At 38.9% G+C, this 22,121-nt stretch overlaps 1 long non-coding RNA gene across 1 annotated transcript; it reads left to right on the top strand.

Annotated features, from left to right (window-relative positions):
* Positions 1-1,402: 1,402 nt before the first annotated feature.
* On the top strand, positions 1,403-5,875 carry LOC121395563. Its single transcript, XR_005962554.1, has 2 exons — positions 1,403-4,527; positions 4,634-5,875. It is a non-coding gene; the product is annotated as an uncharacterized LOC121395563 (long non-coding RNA).
* The last annotated feature ends 16,246 nt before the right edge of the window (positions 5,876-22,121 follow it).

The raw sequence follows: 22,121 nt of genomic DNA, 5'->3' as shown, positions 1-22,121 counted from the left end.
TTGTTTCCACCCATGGGGCAGAACACTTACATCCCAAAGCTACCACAAGCAGTATAATTTCTCAGTGCATCTGCCATAAATAGGCTTTTGAAGTACACAGTACCTTTAAATTCTATTTCAACGGTTTTGGGTACCGGCATACGGGTCATGTTGTAACCCACATAAAATTCTTTCCCTTGCAGAAGTGGCTCCCAAACTGTGGGGTTGTCCTGCTTGGGAGGCCCAGTGCCTTGTTTGGGGCAGCACTCCACTTAGGAAAACAATTAGGAAAATTGCCCTATTTGTTTAAATAGGAAATGCATAAAAAATTTTAATGGTGCTTTTCAGCCTGAAATTGAATTGAAAAGCGCTAGTACCTGCACCAGTCACGTCACCAGCCAGTTTCCTGAGTAAATGGTAGGTGACAATGTCCGTTTTTTCTGCCAGCTAGAATACACTGGGTGCACAATAGTTCCCTTGTGGCATCAGCCTTTAGAAAAACATTCTGTGTACCTGAATTTTCTTCTTTAGTACCTTATGTAGACTTATGTTCTATCCCTTTAACTGTAGGGAGAACAATCGTGTCTGACTTTAACTCTTCCAAGCTTTTAGTGGCACAGGAACTGGTTATATCTGAATTCTTCAGCTCCTGCTCAGAGGCCCCGTTAAAGGCATAGGTTCAGTCATGTATAGAGAACAAAGGTCTTGTCTCGTTTTAAACAATAGTCTGTCATTTCTATGTGACCAAAGTAAAATGGGTAGGCAGCTGCATACCACTAACAATGTGTTTTTCATTTCCAGGCGCATACCCATGTCAGGGAGAAACAATCATCAAAGGCAAATTTTTGTGCTAAAGTTTGTATTTTTGGGGCAACATCTTGTATTTACTTAAAGGGATACTGTCATGGGGAAAAATGAATCAGCTAATAGTGCTGCTCCAGCAGAATTATGCGCTGAAATCCATTTTGCAAAAGAGCAAACAGATTTTTTTATATTCAATTTTGAAATCTGACATGGGGCTAGACATATTGTCAATTTCCCAGCTGCCCCAAGTCATCTGACTTGTGCTTTGATAAACTTCAATCACTCTTTACTGCTGTACTGCAAGTTGGAGTGATATCACCCCCCTCCCTTTTCCCCCCCAGCAGCCAAACAAAAGAACAATGGGAAGGTAACCAGATAACAGCTCCCTAACACAAGATAACAGCTGCCTGGTAGATCTAAGAACAACACTCAATAGTAAAAACCCATGTCCCACTGAGACACATTCAGTAACATTGAGAAGGAAAAACAGCAGCCTGCCAGAAAGCATTTCTCTCCTAAAGTGCAGGCACAAGTCACATGACCAGGGACAGCTGGGAAATTGACAAAATGTCTAGCCCCATGTCAGATTTCAAAATTGAATATAAAAAAATCTGTTTGCTCTTCTGAGAAATGGATTTCAGTGCAGAATTCTGCTGGAGTAGCACTATTAACTGGTGCCTTTTGAAAAAAACATGTTTTCCGATGACAGGATCCCTTTAATATTACCCCTTCACAAGTGTAATGTGCTGAAATATCGGTGAATAGCTAAAATGGTTCCAGCAATTGGAAAACACTGCTGTAAATATATAATTAAACAAAGCTAGGGCAGCATACAGTTGCCCACATAAAATTTCAGCACTCCATTGTAATATGTAATAACGCTGGCGACTTAATGCCATAAAGCAATGACATATGTGAATTTGATGCATTTGAATTTGATTTATAATGGTATTTGCCAGCAGACAATATAATGGCAAATTTTTATCTTGGACAAAAGAGGACATTTCACATTTTAGTAAATATGCTCCACAGTCTGTAATGGTAACTTTTACCCCAGCACAGCTTCTGTAACTGTATTAGGACACACACCAACCCGTTTGTACTAGAAAGTAGTTGGAACAAACTTTTCAACATTTTTCTGAAATATTTTACTTTGTGCTTCCCAAACCAAAAACACTTTTTCACGACTTCATTCTTCTTATGTGTTATAGTTCATACTTTAAAGTCACATTTACACACAACAAAAGGATATTTTGTATTGATCAACTTTTATCTGCCTCTTAGGTTGGAATTATTTGTGTTAAATTGGAAGTTAAATCAAGTTAAGGGGTTAAGGGTCGAATTTTTTTTATGGTTAAAACTTTGAAATTCAAATTGTGAAGAATTTTGAGATTTATAACACTCTGGCCCTTAAGAACTTGAATTCGACTATTTGCCACCTAAAACCTGCCGAGTTCACGAATAAGTCAATGGGAGAGGTACAGGGACCAATTTGGACATTAGTAGTCTTCCTGACTCTCGAGTTTTTTTCACAGAAAAACGCTAATATTCGGGAATATTCGTCTGAGTTTTAGATATTCGTTTTTTTTTTATAAATAACCCCCCCAGTCGAATTTTAAGTATATTCGAATTTAATAGAGTTTTAAAAAATGAATTCAAAATTTTACCTTTATTAAATGTGCCTCTAAATGTTATTTTATTCCATCATCAAATACTATCCCTTTAACTCATCTTTCTGCCAGAGCTAGGGGTAAGCAGCAAAAGGGGGTCTTTGGGTGCAGTTGTTTATTGCATTGTATTGAAGTTTGATTGTCCTAATCCAGTGAACATCAGCTCCTTGTGTCTCCTTTACCTTTCTGTGTAAGTAAGCGCTATATCATACGGGATGTTTTATTGTAGAAAACAGTGGTATGCAAAACATACCCTCCTATCACCACTCTTATAGAAATGCATGAAAAGCTCCATATTGGATGCACGTGTGTGGCAAAGACCTCAAGAAATTGTTTTTGGGTTTAGGTCTGCCTGTCACAGGTGTGTTAACAGGGAGCTGTCACCCTAAGAAATTATTCCAAATCCTTTTCTATCATGTCAGTTGAGCAAAATAAATTATCTACATACTGTTTCCATTAGTCTTGGAATTCACAATCACAGTAAGAAGGCAGGTGTCATTTTGTGGACACAGAAAGGGGGACCAATGCCCATGCCCAGGTTAAACAATTATAGAGTATATGAAAGGAGGGGAAATTCGTAGTGATAACAAGGAAATGCTAGCAGAAGAGTGCCATGATATTTGGGAAATGCTAAATGGAAAGTAATTGCTCTCCTGCCTCTATGCCAAAGGCTTTAGTTCTGGGGCAAGCAATATATGATTGACAGCTCAGATATTTAAATACATTTATAACAGGTATGGGTGTTTTAATACAATAAAGTTTGTGTCTCATGTTAATTTGCAAAGGACTTGTATTATAATTGTATTATACAGCTTTTTATGTGTGGGTGACAGGTCCCCTTTAAGTACATTGTTTTTCATTCTTTTCCAGCAGGAATGGTGACAGGTGGACAGGGACTTTTTCACTGCTGCTGTAGGACATCAGAGGAAAAATTCATGTTCCCCAAGGCCCTAAACCTGTGTCTGCTATAAAACAATAATGATGTGATAGCACCATGGTGAAGAACACATTGTCATCCTCACTCTGGGTGCCAAAGCTCCTTGGCCCACTTCTAAATGTGACTTTATTAACACAGTAACATTAAGTAAAAAACACAAAAAAAAAACCTTATACAGACTTCAGATTGTTGTGTGGCATTTAGCCAGTGAGGCCTTTTCTTTTTGTGCCTTGTTCTCCAGAATAAGTCTTTTGCTGAAAAATGCATCAGGGTGTACTACTAACAGTCACACCACCATCTTCAGTTGCTTCCCAATGGCCCATTCTGGAAGGTTCTATGCTACATTTGTCTTACTGACTTTCCCTTTTTAAAAAAAAAAGAAAACATGAAGTCTGAAGGTCATAAAAGGAAAAATCATCCATGCACTCAGGGATTGTAGTTAGTTTCCAGCAGTTTATGGATTAAGAGAGAACTGTACCTTAATTGTGCCTTAGTTAAATATACATACATTGCAATCCCTCTTTATACCTGTGAATAATGTGTTGAGTTTAATTCTTAAAGGTGTGTGTCACTGTGACTATTCACTAAGTAGAACAGAACTAAAGACGGATAATGTTACATACACTGTTTTTTTCCCACAGTCGGCACCAGTTTGCTTTGTGCTGGAAAATGCAACTTTCCTTTATCATAGGTCTGTCCAGTGGACAACACGTAAAAAATAGTCCACAATATCAGACTGCTAGAGTTGCAACAGCATGCACTAATGTGCTCACCCTCACACAATTTCACATTGAAAAGGGTCTGAAAGCAAGTCTCTGTGATTTGAAATGGAGCTCAGAGGCCTGCAGCCATTCAGCAATAGCAGAACACTATGGAAAGTGCAAAAATGTGACCAAATGGCATCTTTTTATGTAGTTTGGAACTGCGTTCTGCAACGTAAATGACCCCTTATATGTATTGAAATTCTTTTTAAATATATCTAAATTTCAAGTAGGTATGCACCAAATCCAGGATTCGGTTTGTTATTCTGCCTTTTTCAGCAGGATTTGGCCGAATCAACCGTTCGTGGATTCGGTACTTCCAAGTGTATGAATTAAAATGGCCATGAACAGACACTAGTAAAAGCAGGTGATTTTAGTAAGTTGGATTTTACTAGCCACAATAAAACCTTTATTTTCCTGCAAATCTGCCACTGTTTTATTAAATTTATTGCTGATATTATATTCTGTTGCTCTTCTTTTAGGGTTGATTGGTGAAGAAAACCTCTCTCTCTATTATACTTTCCGCAACCTGAGAGCCAAACTGCACAGCCAAAATAGACTTTATTTCTGCTGGTGCCTGACACTTGATGAGATGGTTTTCCACTAGTTAGAGAATGGCAAAGGCAACATACAGTAGTGTATGTTACAATCGCTCAGCTCCTAAGTGATTTGTTCATTTTTCTGATGCATATTTTTTTTTTTAGTAAATTTATGGCGACATGAAAAAAATATTTACATTTTACAAAAGTGTATATATGTATATGTTTTATTTTTATAGGACTACAGGGACACGTAACATAATATTTATATACTGTACATAAACTATAGACTTTGAGTTTAGAAGATTGTAAAAAGCTTGATGGAAAAGATGGCACAAAAATATTAATTTACAAATACTTATGTGGGCCACACATTGATCAGTTTTCAGGCCAACGTCTGTTTTGAACTACACTTGAGGACACTGGGAATAGTACTTCTCTAGTTTAGTTGTCTGGCATCACTTAGCTCTGGAAAGTATTTTTATGGTGCTCCATCTGTCATTATAATGGGTTGAAAACAAGTGTATTTTAAAGACACGGATCATTGTAGCCTCACCCAATAGGAAGTCCAATGTCTCTTTGTAAAAGTTTACATTGACATAGTTTTATGATTACAATAGTGGCCATACAAGTCAGAGTGAATCCCGCTTAGACAGCCAGTTTCATCACCCTCATCTACTCATTTTGTTTTCCTTTGGTTTGAAGATACCTCTGGGATTTTATAGGGCATATTTTGTTGCATATTCATTGTATTTGTTTCCCCTTTGTACCAAATTGAACAATGATCTGCCATTAGAGTCATCCCTGGTTAACCACATGACTCACTTTCTGGCTGCCAGATAGAAGTAGAGGGCATTGGTCATTTCTCTGTTTTAGATTCATCTCTCCGGAAGAGGACACACAAGGAAGGAAGAAGTAGATGACGTGTGTGTGCTGTCTGTGAGTGTTTCTTTGGCAGTGTCTTAGCTGGTTGTTGTGAGACGTTATAGAATAGCAATCAGCAAATATACTGCCCTAGAAGTTCTACACATTGTGTGGCCCACAAAATCCCAGATGTGGACTTCAAGACAAACAAAACATACCAGCAAGAAGGCTTTTCTACACCAGAGCTGCTGTGCACAATTTTATGTTTATTTTGATCTGTAAATTAAATCTGCCTTGAGTCAATAAAATCTTCCACATCTATGTGTATTCTCAGATTTGGTGTTTTCTTTTTTGTTTGGAAAAACAAAGGCAAATAAACAGCAGGGTTAGTTGTTGATTGCCTCGCATTATAATTCTTGCTTCTATGTTTACAAAGTTAACTCTCTTAAAGGAGAACTAAACCCTAAAAATGAATATGGCTAAAAATGCCATATTTTATATACTAAACTTATTTCACCAGCCTAAAGTTTCAGACTTCCAACTTATCCCAGGGGGTCACCATCTTGGAAAGTGAGTGCAACACTCACATGCTCAGTGGGCTCTGAACAGCTGTTGAGAAAATATGCTTAGTGGTCGTCACAAATTATTAAGTAGAAAATGAGGTTTGTCTGTAATATAAACTGATGCTACAAGGCTGATTAGTAAATTCTGATGCTAATTGCACTGGTTTCTGTGCTGCCATGTAGTAATTTTTCTGTATTAATTATTAATCAGCCTTATATTGTGACATTTATATTCTATATATACAGCATATTGTGCATCGGTCCCTAAGCTCAGTAACTGACAGCAACACAGAGTGTGTGCAGTAAATAAGCAGATAAGAAGATGAGGAGCTACTGGGACATCTTTAGAGGCAAAGATCTTCTCTGCTAAAGCACCATGGTTGCCTTGTGCTGGTATAGAAGCCCAACACATATTGTAAAACATTTCTAGCCTACTTCTTTAGTTAAGCTTTAGTTCTCCTTTAATAGGTTAGTATACAGTGGTCTTCTGCACTTCATAGCTGGTGATCCTGTTGACTTACCTGCTAATTAAAACTAGGCAACAGTAATTCTTGATGATGCCAGATTCTAACAGATTTTTAGACAGCCCATGTGTGCCCATGACAGCCCATGTGTGAAGATGAAGAGTTTGATTAGAAAAGCAGATCAGGGGTGATTTAAGTAATAAATATGTACCCTTCTCTGTAGCGACAAAACTTTAAGAAATGTTACAGGTGGTTTTCAAATAATTATAATAGAAAGCTGTTTGCAGCTTACTTTGTGCAAGGAGAAAGCAGTTGTGCCTCATAGGGTGGATTTTGGGTATTTTGCCCAACGTTTTTCAGTGGAAAGCCAAAGACAAGGTTAATAAAACACCCAAAATATGCCTTGTGTGCCATGAGCCTAAACATTAAAAAATGTAGAGTGATCTTTTGTTCTGTATAGGGAAGTTAGATTGCAAAGGGAACATCCGGGCCTTAGAGTTCAGCTTGGAACATTTGCTTCATTTGTTAATTAAAGAATATGTAAAACGGGTGACAAAAATGCATACCTCCCAAATGTCCCGTTTTCAGCGAGACAGTCCTGCTTTTGACAGCTCAACCCGCAGTCCCGCATTAGTACTACAAAGTCACAACTTTCTCTGCACTGGACAGCCAGAAAAAGATACAAAGTTTCTAACTTAATTGTCTTTTGGCAGAAAGCCTAGAACAGCCACCAGGTGCAACTAAGATACTTTTGTAGCAATTTTGAGATAAGCAAATAAGTAATTGTAACAATTTAGATAAACAAGTCTCTTGGGAGAAGTTAGACTCACAGCTTAAAGGACTAGTATCATCATTTTTTTTTTAATTCCTTAGTATAGAACGGAAAAAAAAACCACAAAGACAAATTAAACTTTTCAATCGCTAAGTCTTTATTAAGAAATTACTTACTGAAACGCCGCTTGCGCTCCTCGTCAGAAAAGGCAACGATCCATCATGTGGCGCTTGATTTCTCCTCCCTGGCTATCTCCTATAAGGAAGGCAGGGAGGAGAAATCGAGCGTAGCATGATGGATCACCGGATCGCTTTTCTGAAGAGGAGCATAAACGGAGTTTCGGTAAGTTATTTCTTAATAAAGACTTAGCGATTTAAAAGTTTAATTTGTTTTTGTGGGGTTTTTTTCTTTCTTTACCAACGAATTTTAAAAAAGTATGATGTTACTGGTCCTTTAAAGGGTAATTCACCTTCATTAGCAAAACTGTAATAATTGGCGTGTGGCCACAAAATGGGCTTGGTCAAAAACATTTTGCCAACTTTTTTTGTCCCTCTTTTTATTTCCATAATGTTGGGAGGTATGAAAATGTACTGAATAAATCTAAAAGAATTAATAATTTACCTCATATTAGAATCACTAGTGTATGTCATAATTTATATTGCAGGCTTATTACTATGATAAACTACACAGGCCATTTTTAAAGAATCATCATATAAAGTATCTGGCTGCAGGCAGGGGGGGAATTTTTATCCTGAATGTTTTCTTTCTGTAGAGGCAACAAAGTGCAGTCACTAAAGCTGACTAAATGGGGAGCCTTCCATGCCGTGGTGCCAACCCCACCCCTGGAAGCGCAGTCCCATGTTTTTGGAACCACTGCTTATACTTATCAGTACTAGAGACTGTATATAATGAATAGACAGAAGCTCCTATTCATTTACATTTGTGAAATGCAGATAGTAAAATGTCCCGGTAATACTAAAACACCCATTCTTTTCCTCTTACTGTAATCGTTTCTTTAGGATCAAGCCATTCTTTGTGAACAATGCCACTGGTTTTGTCTTATTAGAGCAGTAATCCTGTGGCAAGAAGCAAATGTATTTCCTGTGAATGCGATTTATGCAGATGTATTTATAGTGCCTTAAATAAGCACAGTGGATCAAATAGTAAAAAATAAATAAAAAAATAAAGATGGTTGCTTGTACACACGCTATGAAATCAGTGCATAGACATATTGGGCATAGTGTGAGGTTTGGCAATTAATGCATTATTTGTAAATACAAATATCTTTTCTAGAAATGATCAAAGCATAGACTAAATGTATGGACCTCGTGTTCTGTAAGAGAAAAAAAATCAAAACAAAGGCTCAATCCATCCTATAGTTTTCCCATAATGCAGCACATATTTTTATCAGAATTGAAACCTTAATGCAGCCTCCACAATCACCAGAAGTTACAGAGTTTGCAAGGGCTGTAACTGTAGTTGGGCTGCATGGTCTACTAGCTATGCCCATGCTAATCACATGAATTGTATGCCTGTGAATCAAAAGAACAACTTTTATTTTGTTTTAATCTACTGGCTAGATATATCAATCTAAGGGTAATGCCACACAGGGCTGATTTTTAGCCTTGGTGCAGACACATGGAGAAGATTTTGACCTGCAAATGTATGCGTTGAAAGCTGCTCCATCTGTACCCAAGCTGATCCAGTGCCTGAGAGTGCAGACTCAAGTGAGTGGAGACCTGGAGATCACATGGTTCTCGACCTGTGGATAATCAGCCCGTGTGGTCAGGGCTGCCATCAGGGGGTCACAGGGGGGACAGTTGTCCCGGGCCCGCAGGATTTTATGTCTAATGGGGGGCCCAGCCATGCTTCTCTTACCAGGCCACCATTTTTTTTTACTTGCAGGGGGGGCCCCTGATCACCAATGGCTTTTTATAACTTGTGGGGGGGGAGCCATAATTTTTTTTTACTTGTAAGGGGGGCCCTGCCACCAATGTTTCTTTTTAAAAAAAAACGTTTAGGGGGGGGCCCTGGCGCCAATGTTTTTTTTTTTTTAACTTATAGGGGGCCCTGATCACCAATTATTTTTAATAACTTGTAGGGGGGCCCTGACCACCAATTTTTTTTTTAAAAAAAAATTTATGGGGGGCCCTGGCACCACAGTTTTTTTTAACTTATAAGTCAATAGTTTTTTATAACTTGTGTGTGGGGGGGTTACCTTTTTTAGCACTGATGTCTATGTGTTCTTTTAACTGTAGTGTGGAGTGGGTGGGATCTGGGGTGGGGCTTGGGGGGCGGGGCCCCGAAAATTTTTTTGTACGGGGCCCCGTGATTTCTAATGGCGGCCCTGCGTGTGGTACTACCCAAAAGATGTAACAATAGTCAAAGCTGAAAAGTGATCCTACTTGTGCTTCTGGGCTTATCCCGTTCAAGTGAATAAGAGTTATGACGGAGAAGACAGGTGCTTTTTAAACCAACTCAAAGACACTGGACTGAAAAGTCCCATGTGTGACATTCATTAATAACAATCTGTTCCGATCTTCACTGTTCAGTAAACAATTACATATTTCTGTCCAATTGTCCAATTCTGTCCATTGTGTCATGTACTCATTCGAACAGCTAAACAGTCTGGGTGTGGCACTGACACTTAATAACATCCTGTAGATACTGAAAAGAGTCACCAGTATCAATTAAGTTTTCATTTTACTGACTAGACAGGTGGAAGCTAATACTGATCTGTTTATTACCTTGGTATGTATTTGCCCTGTACACTTAGGGGCTATTTATTTTGCTGTGTAAATGAAAGAAACATGTATAAAGCTCTGTAGAATAAACATTTGAATGCCATTAAAGGGGTGGATCACCTTTAAATGGATAGTGTTTTTTCAAAACGCATCAGTTAATAGTGCTGTTCCAGCAGAATTCTGCACTGCAAACAGATTTTTTTAATTTAATTTTGAAATTTGGCATGGAGCTAGACATGATGTCCATTTTCCAGGTGTCCCCAGTCATGTGACTTGTGCTCTGATAAACTTGTCACACTTTACTTCTGCACTGCAAGTTGAAGTGATAACACCCCTCTCCCTCCCCCCCCCCCCCCGCATCCCATAACCAGTCTATCAACAGAACAATGGGCATCTAACCAGACAGCAACTACCTTGCACTTGTGCTGAAGGATTCGTTTGCATTACTAAAAGTGAAAACCCTTTAACTTTCCTGCGTGGGTGCTATTCTCATGTCTTCCACTAGGTGGAAGTATGACTTGGGTCGCATTGAAGTACAAATCTCAAAGTAGTTACATTTTGAAGTTCTGAATGAATTGCAATGTAAACATTGTAATTTAGAAAAAATAAAAACATAAAATTATTGACAGAATCCCTTTAAGTTAACTTTTAGTAGGTTATAGAATAGCTAATTCTAAGCAACTTTTCAATTTCTTTTTTTATAGTTTTGAATTTTTTTTTATTGATGCATTTTCTTACTCACCTTTCTATTCAGTCCCTCTACTATTCATATTCTCGTCTGTTATGTAAATCATTGCATGGTTGCTAGGGTAATTTGGACCCTAGCATCCAGAGTGCCGAAACTACAAACTGGAGAGCAGCTGAATCAAAATTTACAGTATATAACTCAAAAAACACAAATAAAAAATGAATAACTGAAAATTGTTGAATGAATTCTGAAATTGCTTCAAAATAACACTTACTTTAAAAGTAAATAACACCTTTAAAGTCAATGGGAAAAATTCAAGAGGCAAGTCAGTTCCACCGGAAGTTGCTCTAGAAAAAGATGCATAAAAAGCCGCAATGGATGATCACTGTATTTTCCCATACGCAGGATTTGTACAAAACTTCATAAGTATGATGTTTTTACATGGCAATGTCTGGTGATGTGTCGCTAATTTTATCACTGTTTTTATACAGCATGAGTAGCCCCCCTGCCTGTACTAATACAGATACAGTAACAATTTTATTTCTATTTTCCTTCTGTTCAGGCCTTATTCAATTTGTTTTCTACTCTTTCATGCACCTGGTTGGTAAGGTAAGTGGGATCCTAAATGGAAAGCTTAAAAGTACAACTGATCAATAATACAGTGGTTCTATGCGCGGGACCCAATACCCTTAAAAAAAAAATGGGACTTGTTACGGAGCACTTCAGGAAGTTGGGTTGCTGAACAGTCCCACATGGAACAACAAGCAGAGAACAAAATTCCAGTGCTCCTTAGATACCAAAGGAGTGCTTTAAATAATTTAAAAGGACAGTATACCCATACCCAGTATATACTCTATATATGTTAATATCACTACTCCTGGCAGCTCACATCCACGGCTCCCATCATGCTCTCAGGTAGGAGAGCGGCTGGGGAGGGGGTATTTCTATACTATAGAGGAAGCAATGGAATGTGCCCCTCCAGGGCCGCCATCAGGGGGGCACAGGGGGTACACCTGTACTGGGGCTAAATGGGGCCCGACTGTGCTGGAAGATCATGCGGCGCTGAAGACCAGAAGCAGCACCGAAAAGACCTGAAGCCGCACTAAAAAGACCCAAAGGCATGAAAATACCCGAAGTCATGAAAATACCCGAAGCTACGGAAGAAGCTAAAGAAGAACCTAATGTAAGTTCCACTGAACACCAATGTTTTTTTTTAATTTATTGAACCCCTGGCCACAAATACATTTTTTAAATATTCTATGGGGCACCTGACCACCAATGTTTTTGAAAACTTTTATGGGGGGGCCTGGCACCATTTTTTTATTCAAAGGGGGGACCTGACCACCAATAATTTTTTTTTATCACCGATGTTTTTTTAAAAAACTTTTATGGGGCCCCTGGCACCAATAGTTTTTTTTAACTTAAAGGAGGGGCCGTGACCAACAATGTTTTTTTTGAAAAATTTTATGTGGGGACCCCTGCCACTAATTTTTTTGTTTTTTAAATTATATGGGGGCCCTGACAACCAATGGCTTTTTAGAATGTGTGAGTGAGGAAGTTTACCGTTTTTAGCAGTTGGGTCTGAGTGGACCTTGTACTGTGATGTGGGGTGGGCGGGGCCTGGGGTGGGTGGGGACCAGGGGGTGGGCGGGGACCCAGAAAATATTGCTGTACGGGGCACTGTGATTTCTGATGGCAGCCCTGTGCCCCTCCACTCAGCTCCACAAGTCTCCGGGTGCTCAGCCACCAGTGTCCCCACTGTGTATATCCACTTAGCACAAAGATCAGGCAGCACTCCAGATGAGATAAGAGGTGTTTATTGCAATAAACCCCCCCCCCCCATGGGAGGTTTGTGTCCTCTAAAGAAAGGGTCCCCAACATTTTTGGGAGTAATATAAGCATGCAAAAAGTTCCTGGGAATGCCAAATAAGGGCTATGATTGGCTATTTGATAGCCCTATATGGACTGGTAGACTACAGTAGATTCTGCATGGCAGTGATCTGGTTTTTATGCAATCAAAACTTATCTCCAAGCCAGGAATTGAAAAATAAGCATCTGTTTTGAGGCCCCGGGGAGCAACATCCAAGGGGTTGGTGAGTAACATGTATACTATAACAACAGCACATAACAATGACACTGTTAAGTAATTCAGCAACAATCCGCAAATACGCTATATTTATACACCACATGTGCCAGCAATTCAAGCATATTCATTTGTTTTACTAGATTTTTATTTTTCCTGGTGTATCAGTAAAGTGTGTCCTACAGTGATTTCTATAGAAATGCATATTTGGTGTTTTTACACTACACTGTGTCAGAATGTTACATTTGACCTGGCCCTGAGCCGTTGCCTGGAAAGTGATAAGCTTGAATATTTACACATTCTAATTCAAACATTAGTGGGCTAACTATAAACTCTGTGGTACAGAGAGATCTGTAACTCATGACCTGTGAATCCCCATGAAAGCCTGAGTTTGGACTTCAGTAGGATTTCTGCAGAAAACAGGATTAGTTCAGTAGCCACCACAATAACAGTCGTTCTACTGGGAATTTGACTTGATGAACAATGCTCTTGTTTCAACCATCCGCTAACTGACTATTACACTGATATGTAGAGGGTAGCTCTTCCAAAATACATCACAGGCCCCCAACCTACCACTAACACTCTGGGGGAGAACCAATGTTATCAAGATGATATATTTACCCAAATTTCTGTACATACTCCTGAACTGCCCCCTGTACATTGACAATAAGGTATTTCGTAGAATTGATGCTATAGTCAGGCCTTTCGTATGGTCGAATAAGGCCCCTAGGATTGCACTGCACACCCTCACGTTGCCTACAGATATGGGTGGTCTGGCGCTCCCGAATCTGCAACAGTACTATGTGGCCTCGCAGATCTCCTACCTTCATGCCTGGTTTAATCCAGACATGAATAGTCCATTACTGATCCTTCAAGCATCAGCGGTAGGCTCCTGGGAATCCCTTCGTAACGACCCATACCGATTAGGGGTGAATATGTCAGCTCAACCTCTCACTATAACTACCCCGATTAAAATATGGCAGCTGGAGATGAAGCGCATGGGGAAAAAGACGGCCTATATCAGTATTAAACAACCACTTTGGGGCAACAATAGCTTATCCCACTTTCGGCATTTTCCAGATTTCTTATACTGGCCACAACACGGTATTAAATATCTGGAACAGCTACAAGTAAATGATACCTTCCCCACTCTCCTTCAATTACAACAAACTATGTCACCACCCCGACTCCTGCAATATCGGTATTTACAGTTAAGGCATGCCTTCAGGGTACAATTTGGCACTTTATCTTTGCCCTCACATTCCTACAAAATTGAGGAGCAGGCTTGGAATGCTTCCCCTACAAAAGTGGTATCCAGACTCTATAAGGCTCTTATGGGTAGTCAGGACTCAAAATATCCGGCACTGTTTTTAAAGTGGCAGGCGGATATACCTACTTTGACTGACGACAACTGGGAAGAGGTTACTGAGGACCCATATTGTCATTTGGTTTCGGGGAGAGATAAACTTATTCAATGCAAACTCCTTCACAGAGTGTATATTACGCCTCAGAGATTACATCAGATAGGAAGGAGGGAAAATGATGCTTGTCATAGATGCCATCAGACTCCTGCTCACTGGATGCATATGTGGTGGGATTGTCCACTTATTAAAAAGTACTGGGATAAGATAGCTAGATACATGGTTAATGATCTGGGACTACCACCGACGACAGACCCGCAGCAGGTATTACTGGATGCCGTTGGTGATCTTCCCAATACAAGTAGGGGCACTCGTACTTTGATTAAAATTTTACATCATTATGGAAGGAAAACAATTCTTATGCACTGGATGGGTGGGGATAACCCCACCATGATCAAGTGGCGGAGACAGGTGAATGCGGTACTTCCATTGTATAAGCTAACATTTGAGAAAAGGGGTAACATGACTAAATTTACGAAAATTTGGGAGCCATGGTTGACACAGGAAGGATTGGACATAGACTAATCTCATCTAGAAAATTAGGGAAGAGTAATGGGAAACGGTACCCCCCCCCCTATGTTTTGTCTCCTATGTGATTGTTATTTCATATTGTGCTGTAATTTTAAGTACAATTTCACTGTTGATGTATGTGATTGTTTGTGCGAAAACAATAAAAATGATTTTGGAAAAAAAAAATACATCACAGGCCCCTCTTAAATGTTTTAAATTAAAACTTGACCTTTTACACCTTGGTGAGTGGTGTTTGTTGACCATAAAACTTATACAAATTATTTAAAAAGACAATAGTTTTTACATTTACATTCCAAGACCAGTTGCTTGAATCCCTAATTTCTCTTCCTTGCTTAACAATACACAGATGAGAAGAATTATTTAATGTTTAATTAGAACTCCAATCCACAGGGAGATCAGAAATTTACTAACAGGCATAAAGGACAATTCTCTAGTGAAAGAGTACATTACACTGCAAATTCACTACCCTTTTCACCAGAGTTTCCTTCACCAGCATAGACCTGGCAAACTGATAAAATTAAGCTTCATCTTTCTCAATCTTGTGACATCATATCCTGTATGCCGAAAAGTTATAAAAAAAGAGGATTGTATTTAAAAGTTGCAACTGTTAAAATTTTTTGTTATACTTTTTTTAACTTTTTATTGTCACTGTTTATGCTTGCACGGAGCAACTCATTATAATACAACAGTTCCTTATAAGATGGCAATATGCTTTTAAGATTCTGTGATATTCTGTAAACAGTACCCGGCCAAATCACAATTAAATAACTTTTAGGTGATTAAGCAATTAGGTATCCTGAAGCTTTATAATATCTATTTATAGTTGAGAAAATAGCAATGTAATATAATTCTACATATTTCTTGATACATCTCATGGATAATTTCTTAAAGGGGTTGTTCACCTTCCAAACACTTTTTTCAATTTAGTTGTTTTTAGATTGTTCCCTAGAAATAATGACTTTTTCCAATTACTTTCCATTATTTATTTTTTACGTTTTTTCCAAAATCTAAGTTTAAAGTTGAATGTCCCTGTCTCTGGTGTTTCAGTCTGGCAGCTCAGTAATTCAGGTGCAGATTCTGAACTGTTACAATTTTGCAACATTTAGTTGATACATTTCTCAGCAGCATCTCTGGAGTATTAGCAACAATTGTATCAATTCTAACAGCTGCCTGTAATGAAACCCAGAGATTCTGCTCAGCAGGGACAAAGATAAGAAATGTATCAACTAAATGTATCAATTTAGAACTGTTTACAGGATCGGCGACCCCCCCTCCCAGAGCTGCTTCAGAAGGAGAGAAATGACACTTTATACTTCAATATTAGAAAAACCGTGACACATAGAAAATAGAAAGTCATTGGAAAAAGTCGTTATTTCTGGTGATCTATCTGATAACAACTAGTTGTTTGAAGGTGAACAACCCCTTTAACAGAAGAATGTGTGGCTTATTCTGTATGATCACAAACATTCGCGATCTGTGTGGTTCGGATTTTCCCTTCCTGCTTCATCAATAGCTTATTCATTATAGCATAAAAAGTAGAAATGATGATATTACTTCATATGAATAGAGATTATCTAAGTGGCGTCCTTATAAGCTCTCTTCTCCACAACACATACAGGGGGTGTCATAAATACTGTGCAATACCAGGCCTCAGCCACTGAACGTCAACTACAATTACAGGTTCATCATTACCAAAAGAATCTGAATGACAAGCTTGGGCACTTTTCTAATGTTGCCTATAACTACTACTATATATGGAGGCCTAGCAGCCTGCATGATCCTTGCTAGGAGCCTCATTTATTACTGCTCTGGATGCATGTGCTGGGCACTAAGGGGTACTAAATCACGATCTTTGGCAGTTATTAAAAAGAAACATTAGTGCAAGACACAGCTGCATTCTTGCACCAGAATAAAAATCTAAATCTGTATGATCATGGGCGGATGGTGATTTTGGTGATTGGCGAGACTACATAACTTCTTCTTTGCTATATGCATAAGGCTAGGGCCACACGGGGGCAGAAAACCGCTAGCAGAAATCTGATTTCTGCTGTACCGCGGGCAGTAGCCTCCTTTCTCTTCCTCATTCAATTGGCTCGGCACAAACAAACTTTGGCAGATTTCGGCTCAAAATGCAGAGACTCGCGGTTCTTCGCGTAAACTACCAAGTCTGTTGTCACCAAGCTAATTCTGCTACGATTTTTGCCTGTGATAGGATAGAAATCAGTCAGTGATTTTCTGCTAGAGGTTTTCTGCCCCCTGTATGGCCTTAGCCTTACTCCAATAAAGACAGGACATATCATAAATCAGGAAAAAGTACATTACCCCTGCATATCAGACTGCTGCTTTGAAAACAATGAAAACAGATCTCAGGGTCTGCCTCATCCGCAACTAGGGTTGCCACCCGGCCAGTATTTTACCGGCCTAGCCGTAAAACACCTGCCAAGGCTGGGGCCGGTATTACAAATTTACCGGCAATGTAGCTGCCGGTAAATTTGTAATACTCCTAACAAAAGCCCTCGGCTGCCCCCAATCCACTCATAATTTACTGTTTTTTCTGTCTTTAGGCCAATCGCGTGTTAGACTCAGCCCCTTTACATCATGACACGCCCCTCTCTATGTCACAGCCCACCCCCTTTTACATCACAGCCTGCCCATTTGGCAGAAAAAAATGTGTAAATGAGTAAAACTTGCTATAGATAAGGCCCACAACCAGTTAACCCGCATCTATACCCACATCCGAAAGTCCTACCTGCAACCTGCAAGTCACCTGATTTTTTGTGGGTAACCCGCAGGACCCTAGCTGCTGCAGGGCCCTACTACAGAGCAAAAAGGATAAGAAGTCTGCATAAGAAGTTTTATCATTTTTTTCAGCATATTTACTCCAAGAAGTCCTAAGGGCTCTTGTTCATAAGCTTGTGCATTCCATTGCGGTAGCTAATAATATAATTATTGAAGATTGGATGACTAAAGAGAAAGTTCTTAATTTTTCAGGATTCCTTGAGGTTTGGCATAGTGCTGAAAGATTGGTGAACTGCTAATGTAGTGCTGTCATTCAAAAAGGGATCCATTTCTCAGCTTGAGAACTATGGGCCTGTTAGTTTGACCTTAAAGGAGAAGGAAAGCTACGGAGGCATTTTATTGCCAATAGATTAGCTGCAATAGTGCAAGCTAGAATGCTATATTTATTCTGTAGAATGTTTTACCATGCCTGAGTAAAAGCTTTAGAAGCTCTATGGTTGTTTAGGATAGGAGCTGCAGCATTAACATGGTGTGACATCACTTCCTGCCTGAGTCTCTCCCTGCTCTGGGCTCAGATTACAGTAGAAAGGGGAGGGGGTGGGGAAGAGGAGCAAACTGAGCATGCTCTTGCCCAGGGCAATGAGGTTTAAGCTGAAGGCAGGAAGTCTGATACAGAAACCCATGGGTACACAATAGAAGGAAAGAAATGCAGTGTTTCTTTTGACAGGGGACTCAGAGCAGCACTACTTTGGGGGTTTACTGGTATATTTAGATGGACCTTTCTGATAAGGCTTACTTAGTTTTAACCTTTCCTTCTCCTTTAAAGGGGAACCGTCACCCAAAAAAATACTCACATTAGTCAAGAAAAATGAACTTTAATTACACAGCATAAATTATTTGAATCTTGTTTCCTTTAGTCTGGGAATTCATAATTATAGCAAGCAGTCAGGAGCCATTTTGTCAGGAGGACTTGTATTATACAGATTCTTGTGTCTGGGTGACAGATCCATTTTAAAGGGTAATAAGGGATTGAAAGTCATATGATTTTATGCGTCATACATAGTTCTTGCTAGACTAATTTAATTGCCTTCTATGAGGAGGTGAGCAGAAGCCTAAATTCTGGGATTACAGTAGATATGATCTATGATACAGTACCACACAGATTTCTGGTTAAACTGAACCAGTTTTATTAGCTGAGCATTACAGGGGTCTGTTCTTGGCGCTTTGCTTTTTAACTTATTTATAACTTGTTAATGACCTCGAGGTGGGCATTGGAAGGAGTTTTTTTTTTTTGCTGCTGCTGGTACTAAATAATGCAAAAGTTCCATGCAGGATGCTGGTTGTGCAGAACATAAATGTGAGTTATGCATTTGGGGGCCCATTTACTTAGTTCGAGTGAAGGAATAGAGGAAAAAAAGTTAGAATTTCGAATGGTCGAATATGGCTACTTCGACCATCGAATGGGCTACTTCGACCTTCGAATCGAACGATTCGAACTAAAAATCGTTCGACTATTCAACCATTCGATAGTCAAAGTACTGTCTCTTTAAAAAATTCTTCGACCCCCTAGTTCGTCACCTAAAACCTACCGAGGCCAATGTTAGCCTATGGGGAAGGTCCCCATATGCTTCCTAACAATTTACTGATCGAAGGAGTTTTGGGCTTAAGTATGCGCATATGAGTGCATATAAGTGGGGTTCATTTTGAAGGGTTAAACTTAATTGACTTTGGTATTTTTTTCAACCCAACTTAACTATGTAACTATGTGTCTCACCACAAATTAACTCAGCCCAGTCTTTTCTATCAGTTTGTAGCAGAATATTACTGAATGCTGGTGGAAAGCACGTTGAGTACAAACTGAAAGAAAAGATTGGGCTGCGTTAACTTGTGTTATCTTGTGGTGGAATGTGTGAAACAGCCAACACAAGGGAACGTATGGACAAGCACTTACCCTGTAATGTGTTTCAGATAGGGATGCGCTGAATCCACTATTTTGGGATTAGGCCGAATCCTTGGTGAAACATTCAGCGAAATACCAAACCAAATGCAAATTTAAATAAATAAATAAGAGGTAGAAGAGTGAAAGAGAAGCTCACTCACTTCCTTGTTGGTGTGACGAAAAGTGATTTTAAGGATTTGGTTTGGCCAGGCACAAGGATTCAGCTGAATCTTGCTGAAAAAGGCCAAATCCTGGCTGAATAAATAAAGTGGAACCACAATTTTACATCCCCCGATTTTACGTTTCCCTCATTTTACATGTTGTTTTGTGGTCCCACCTACTGTATATATTATGCATGATTTTACATTTTCCTGGATTTACACCATTTTTTTCTGGTCCCCTGAAAAATTTAAAATGGGGGTTCTACTGTAACTAAATCCTGGATTTGTTGAATACCTAGTTTCAGCCCACGGCAATGTGCATTAATTACTCTGATTCAAAGTTCTCTGTTATTACAGACTTGCAGGTAGCAATTCACATATATTGCCTTACAATTGAAAGTTGTAGGTCTTCGCCGCGTTAGGCTCCATGTGGGGTAATGTTGTTTTTTAAACATGTTTTCACCCTGTGCAAAGTATATTAACAACCACTTGTAGGTACCAGTGGTTTAAATGGGTCCTCCACCAAAAAACTAGAAGTGATATCATCCAGGATTATGCACAAAGGGAGGAAGAGGAGTTTTTATTTCTGGAAACAAAAAAAAAGCCCTATCAAACCTGACTCGAAACCCGCTAACTTACACCCCTATTATTTTCCCACCTACTGCCTGAGATCTTGAAAAATGTATAAACTACATGGAAGAATTGCTGTATGCTTCATCCAACGAGATGGTGTCTGACGGACTTTTTTACTCATTGAAATACATGTATATGTCGGATATAGATGCATGAACTACACCATCTGGCTTTATCTGATCCAACTTTACATTCTAGCTATGGGTATCAGATTTAGTAGGATCCTACAAAATCTTGAGCTGTTGCATGGCAAGATCAGATAAAATCTGACCCACAAAATCTGATAAAAATCTGATAAAAATCTGTCTTGTGGTTTATCCCTAATAGTGCAACTTTCCAGAACTGACACATCAAATAAAAATGTCAATTTATTCTCAGTATTGCAGTGACGCCTACTGGCCAGAGATGGACATTGAACCTGCTTGTGATAACCAGGAATTACATGACCTTTCCAGAGGATTAGAACTGGCAAGATATGGAAAGCTGTTCATTCAAATAACTTATTAATGCACTAATTTGTGTCAGAATAAAAAGGAAACATCATGCATGAGTCAGAGTCAGATTTTGATAGACGGTCATATACTTAACTGGTGTGTGATTCTTTTGTCTAGACAGTGTTAGAGCTAACTCTCGAATATAGAAATATTTATTATTTAACAAATGGTGCAACATGTTTAAACATATTTTTAAATATTACTATTTCCATGAGATTAAGGTTACATTAAACGGTCATAATAAACAGTATGTGTTTAGCCCTTTCTCTTCCCTGAATCTGCCTCCAAAAACAATGTAGCAGGAGTCAGATCTCATCCAGGTATTTTAATCAGCTGGCATGCAAAATTCATTCAAGGTCAGTTATAGCTAATTTTATATTTTTAATGCGGACAACCTAAGCTTTCTAAATTACCTGCAAATTGCATTTTTCATAATAGAGAAATATATTTGAGTTCAGACTAGAGTTAAGACTATGAGGGTAGACTGTCATGGTTTGGGTTATTTTTTCTGGACAAAAGGAGTTTGCTAGGTGTAATGTACAAGTACTTTATGGAACATTATAAACAGATATTGAGGATCTTTAGTCCCATAAGAAAAAGAACCAAAGGTGCCCTTTCAAATTCATAAATTAAACTTTACATTTGTAGGTCACTGGTGGGACCTTACCTTTACATGAATTTGGAGGCCTTATCTACATAAAGCTATTTATAAATCAGAGACTGTTCAAAATATCTATAAGGATGGCTTGTGGTCTAAATAACAAGCCATACAAGACAAGTAATGCTGAATTCACTGTGGGTGCCAGCCTATCAGCCACCTCAGTGAATTAAATCTCCTGTGCTTTCATCTTACCATTACTTCCCATGCATCCCTCACTAGACACCTATGCAGTATACTAAACAATTTTAGCTCTTTAGCTTTAGATGTTCCCTAGGGCCTGGGGAATTAATTTAGCTACTGAATTCACCTGACGGTCTGACCCCTATCTTTCCTTCTCCTTTAAATTACTTAGCAGAGATTTCTCTTCTGACACTTCTATGCTCAGTTCTATTACTCATTGTCAACTGAGTGATAAGGCAGAGAAACATCAGAAGAGGTGTAAACTCTGTGCAATTGTACATTTGTTTTGTGGTTCCCCTTTTTATATTTTAAAGGACAAGTAAAGGCTCTCTCCAGTCATCAAAACTCAACACCATGTCCTTTTCTATAAAAAAAAAAAAAAAAAAAAAAGGACTGGTGTACTTAGCTGGGGTGCACTATTATACAATATTTCATTTCCCAGCCATTCCTTGGGCTTTGGGTAGATGAATGCCCAATACAGAACTTTAAGTTTT

This window comes from Xenopus laevis, chromosome 7L, assembly GCF_017654675.1.
Source record: "Xenopus laevis strain J_2021 chromosome 7L, Xenopus_laevis_v10.1, whole genome shotgun sequence".
In the NCBI taxonomy this organism is placed as follows: domain Eukaryota; kingdom Metazoa; phylum Chordata; class Amphibia; order Anura; family Pipidae; genus Xenopus; species Xenopus laevis.
This window is presented reverse-complemented; position numbering and strand designations above follow the sequence as displayed.